The sequence below is a fragment of the Pogona vitticeps genome, chromosome 10, assembly GCF_051106095.1.
Source record: "Pogona vitticeps strain Pit_001003342236 chromosome 10, PviZW2.1, whole genome shotgun sequence".
Classification (NCBI taxonomy): Eukaryota; Metazoa; Chordata; class Lepidosauria; order Squamata; family Agamidae; genus Pogona; species Pogona vitticeps.
Genome location: NC_135792.1, coordinates 20,110,947 through 20,116,946, shown reverse-complemented (window position 1 = coordinate 20,116,946; position 6,000 = coordinate 20,110,947).

Below are 6,000 nucleotides of genomic sequence, written 5' to 3'. Positions count from 1 at the left end.
AAGATTACCCAGAGAGATGTTTCTTGGAGGCTTACAAATGGGACAAGACAAAATTTTCAAAAGGTTCCTGAATTTACTATGTCAGCAGCAAGGTTATTTGGACAGAGGCAGGCTAAATTGCAGATAACAGAAAGAGAATAGTTCTCTCTCACACACTCTCTCTGCCCATATATTCCTATTATTTTTGTACTTGATTCAGAAAATTAGAAGGCAAATCCATTTGTTTCTTTTCTTCGCTGCTTCATTTCCAGCTATCCGTCCTCACAGGTGCCTCTAATAAGAATTAATGCTCAGCTTTTCTGTTGATTACTGGGGGAAAAATATCTTCAAGAATGGCATTTCTCTTTGCTCATAGCAGAGATGTTATTGCTTTTAAATTTCTTCTGAATCTCAGATATTTGGCAGCGAGACATCTGAAATCTTATAAAGAGTAGTGAAAGTATGATTTCCCTAGATTGAGGGGAAGTGGAACGCTCTTTAAGAGAAATGTTTTTGGAAGTTAATGAATATGTAAAGAGTAAGTTTGTCCCAGGCAAATTTCATTTTGTTAACTCTTGTCTCCTCTTTCGAGAGGAGATGGCCCTAATTGGCTTTTTGAGGAATGTGAGATGCTCATTGAGTGTCTTAAGCTTGCCATCTCTCAGTGAGTTTCCATGCCTAGTGGAAATTTGAACCTAGGACTTATGAGTCCTAATTTAGTACTCTATCCATGGCACCACAACAGTGTCTTTTATTGAGCAGTTGCAGCCTTTTGAATCAGGAAGTTTTTACAAAATGACAGTTTTTTAAAAAATAGAAAGGTGGTCAAGCTTTATTGCCCTATAGCACAAATGTACATAATTGATGGCAATCAGCAATGAAGAAAACATTTCATTGTTGGCAGTCTGGTTAATGCAAAGAGGTACCTTCTGCAGGAATAATACAGATGTTACTAGAAATGTTGGCAGGACTGACGGAATCAAGCCTCTGAAAATTGACTGAGTGGTGAGACATTTGTAAACCAGTGACAATGCTGCGAAAGATATACAGCAAATTATGCCAGGGATTAAGAAAATATAATCAAGGCAGGCAAAACGAAGCAGCTGTTTGAAACATTCATAAAAAAGAGTGTTTTATTAGATGTGCTTTACTGTTGAATTTTAAGTCGGATTTAATGAGCCTTCACAGACACTCCAAAGCAAAAAAACCAAACAAAAAAACACATAAATAAATAAATAAATAAATAAATAAATAAATAAATAAATAAATAAATAAATAAATAAATAAATAAATAATATTATTGATAGACATTCTAGTACAGCACTAAAAGAACTGTATCAGCTCAGAGGAAGGCAGTGTTAAAATGAGTGGCACTACACAAATATTGGCATTTAGAGATTTTTTAAAAAAGGGAATATGTACCACTATCAGCATACGGTCTTGTAAGAAAATATAATACACTTGGCATCTCGGGTATAATTAGATTGTAATGGAACAAAATTTACACTTTTTAATGGCTAAACAAGTTCATTGTAGCAATGATCATGTGGCATATATTACAAGAACAAATAACATCCTACTAGTTATTAATTTTTCCTGTAGAGTTTATTGTACTACCATTAATCTTGATGAACTAGCCTGATACTAATAAGGTGACATCCACTGGATTTTCAGTAAAATGCAACATTCATTTTCTGGATCATTATATTAAATTATTTCCATACTCTGTTTCAGGTTGCTTCATGATTCATAGAGGAGAAATAAAATGGCAGGGGTGAAAATTGTTTTCTAAAACCATGCTAATCAGATAGACACAGCTGAGTAATTAATAATGATGATTTTCCCCCCTTCTGTATGTGGTTCCTCTCCCCCACACCAATGCAAATATTTTGAACCAGGAAAGATATTACTGAAGGAGGGGTGCATGATATCTCTGCTCTAGGCACATAAGACATTTCTTGCTACATGCTGCTTGATTTCCTGTAGGGAATAGATATCACTGGAGCTTCAGATATTTTTTTAGAATTAATTTTTTTGCTCATTCTAAAAAGAAGTAAAATAATAAATTTATCAACACCACACTTTTTAAAGGGAGATGTAGCAGTGATGTATCCTTAGCACATTATTTTCATTCTATTATTGCCATTTAAAAAAAAAATAAGTAAATTTGAATAGTAGAAAAATGGCTCAAGGTGCCCAATGGAAATCAATATTTTTAAGGCAGTGAGTAATTGTTACTTGTTAAAGTTACCTACAGGCCACAATCCTGTCGAGGCCCATTGAATCCATGAGGATTCAGTGAGTCAAATGCTCCATAAGTTTCATTGATTCTAATGGGCCTTTTCTAACTGCAACTTGTTGTGGTAAAGTAAGTCACTGTTAGAGTAGGCCCATTTGAATCAATGGAACTTTTGGCGCACTTGATTCATACAATCCCAATTGATTCAATGAACCTCATCTAGTGCAATTTACTATACTATGCAACAGGAAATTAGCTATTGCATTCTTGTTAAGCAAAAGGAATGGGACCATACTTTTATTACCCCCAAACCCCTCATGTTACAGGAAATCTTATTTTTGGTAACTTTTTTACTTGTCGGCTTTGGCTGCTACATATTTATCATTAAAAACAGTATTAGCGAATGAAGGTAAAAAACAGATGATCCTAATGGTCTTTGGCTTTTTTTTCAAGTGCAGCAAAATATGTGTAAAATTTAGGGATGTGTGAGGAATCTGCACTAAGTCCACTTCTTAGTTTCATTTACATTCGATCCATTAGGCAGAATCATGCCCATTTTTGTGAGTGCTCAAGTCATTCTTCCCCGATGGAGTCTCTTTCATGCCCGGTTGAAAGACGGGATTGAGAAATCGGAAACATGGCCTTTTGTACATATCAAGGCATGAAGGGCTGTTCTCCAGAAGGGAAAAAACTACTGCACAATTGTTTTGATGTCTGTGGTCTCTCAAGAGGTGATTACATTGGCCATTTACCCCCACTATTTGCATTGGATTAGGCAGAGATGAAATTGAATTAAGGACAGTTGTCTACACGATACAAAGCTCAATGCAGGGAATATGGGATAGGTGGGTGGGAATTGTCTCTTTTTAGTGGGGAATCATCATTCTTTTTTTCAGCCAGTCCCAAATGCTCTGATTTCTTGGCATTGCTTTTTCTTTTTCTGTTTTCTGCTATGTGTGATGACATGATCCAATGGGCTGGCTCCTATTGTCTCCAAACAGTGTGCTTGTGGGGTTTTCCCCTCTAAAAAACCTTTTCAAGTCAACTCAGCAACAGACTGTCAATGTGTCACTTGGGAAAAAAAATAAATTTTAAAAAGAAGTGGAAATGGACACTTAACACTTTGTCAGATTGAAGGTAGCTTCTGTTTGTGGTCTTGGAGCTCCATGCAAACACAGCTTGGTTGTCTGGGCAGCTCTTAGCAATTTCATGTTCAAAACCCAGCAAGGATCCAATTTGAAAATCTAAAGATCACTGTACTGTAGATCAAAGTGTATATTCCCTTCCGTTTAATCACAGCAACAGCTGGATTTTGGTCATCAAATCCATGAATCTTTTGCAAAAATGCACTGACTCAAATTCCCATTGCTTCATTGGCTCTAATCTGTTTGGGATTAATAGCTATATTTAAGAATCTGTTTTCATTTCTATGGAATCATAAAGGCTAGCTATTTTTATTTGGGCTACACTTTTGCTGACTCCACCCTAGTTCATGAAAACAACCCACAAATGCATAGGTCAGATAATATATTTTAAAACAGTATCCTATTGAGCTTCTGCTAAATGAAAAGCCTACTGACATTAAAGTACAGTACAGTATACTCTTTATGGAAGGGTTGCCATGGCAGAAGCATGAATCTCCAAAAAGAAATCCCTTCCTCTATTTGTCATGCCTACATAAATCCATATTATTATGCTGAATTTCCACTCTGTAGAAGCTATAGTAGTGATGTATGGAAGTGAGAGCTGGACCATAAAGAAAGCTGACCGCTGAAGAATTGATGCTTTTGAATTGTGGTGCTGGAGGAGACTCTTGAGAGTCCCCTGAACTGCAAGGAGAACAAACCTATCCATTCTAAAGGAAATCAACCCTGAGTGCTCACTGGAAGGACGGATCCTGAAGCTGAGGCTCCAATACTTTGGCCATCTCATAAGAAGAGAAGACTCCTTGGAAAAGACCTTGATGTTGGGAAAGTGTGAAGGCAAGAGGAGAAGGGGATGACAGAGGACGAGATGGTTGGACAGGGTCATCGAAGTGACCAACATGAATTTGACCAAACTCTGGGAGGCCATAGAAGACAGGAGGGCCTGGTGTGCTCTAGTCCATGGGGTCACAAAGAGTCGGACACAACTTAACGACTAAACAACAAACAACAACAAAAGCTCAGTAGTGTATTACTCTTAATCTACAGTACCAAAGGTCTTTTTGCTTTTTTACCTGCAACAGGCTGACTTGGCTACAACCCCCTAAAAGGTTTTCACTGTGAAGTTTGACAGACCTGACTAATTGAAACTGGACAGAACTATCTGGTCTTTACACAAATAAATAAGCATTTATTAATAATAATGATGATGATGATGTGCCATCAAGTCAATTCTAACTTATGGTGACCCTTTCCAAGGTTTTCTAGGTAGAGAATATGTAAAATGCCTTTATAGACTACTAAATAAATATTAAAATCTGCTGACTTTCATGGACCAATAACCACTTCATCAAGCACCGGTGTCTTGTCATTGGTTAGAGAATTTAGAGTCCCAGAAATTCAGAGTAGATGGATTTGCCAGGTGTGTTTCTTAGGTGTGAATTAGGAAAGATGCGGGTAGCATCTTTAGCGACCACCAAAGTGACAGTGATTCTTCAGAAGTTAAAATATTGCCTTCTATCTTGAGGCTTCTAAAGTCTTCTCCTTTACAAAAGGGGTCCCTTAAGAGACTCAGGACCCTGATGGAAGAAACTGGGAACTTTTAATTAGGGATAACATGCTCTGACTGATCTCATCAGCCTTCTGAGGATGGAGATGAGGCAACAGGTTTTGCACTCCCTCAAACCAATTTTGCTCCCACCATTCACTGGCCTAGAACTAGAGGTCAGGGCATTATATGTGGATTTGACAGAATTGACAGTATCTAATTCTCTGCAGTTATGTGCTGCCAAGCAGCTTCTAAATTACAGTGGGGCTTGACTTAAGAACGGCTTGAGTTAAGAACATTTTGACTTAAGAACCGCTCTCATAGGAAAATATTGACTTGACTTAAGTACTTAGATTTGAATTAAGAACTGAAAAAAAACCACGTGGGAGGCAGGGAAAGTGCAAAATGTGAACTTTCAGTTAACTGTTGGCCAGTGAAAAGGGTGCCTGTCTGCTTCCTCACTCCTCCCAGCGTTTAGAGAGTGGATTGGGAGACAGTCTTCGGACTGCCTGGTACTGTCCTGCCTGGACTGTATTTTCCCTGCCTTCCCTGAACCTTTCTTGACCTAAGAAAAAAAGAAACAAAATATCCCCCTCTAGTGGTCAAAGGCAGAATAGCAGCTTCCCATTAGTTTCTATGGACGGAAAAGAGCAGATACGGATCAAATGGTTTTCAATGCATTCCTATGGGAAATGTAGATTTGACCTGAGAACTTTTTGACTTGAGAACCGCCGTCCAATACGGATTAAGTTCTCAAGTCAAGACCCCACTGTATGTGGTACTCAAATAATGTTTCCAAGCAATGGGAGCTGTTAAAGAAATGGCTTGCCATTGTCACTTGCATCCCAATGGATTTCCATGACTGAGCAGGGATTGGAACCCAGGTCTTCTGTGTCCCTAGTCAACATTCTATATTTTATACTACAGTACACTGTATTCTGAAGACAGACATATTCAAGGTCTTGTTTCAAGGAAAGATTCCCCCACCTGCATGGCCAACCATATTACTGTGAACTGCTTCAAGATCCATAATGGTTGGAAAAGGATATGCCATATTTTCAAGCACAAATACTGTAAAATACCATAATGCA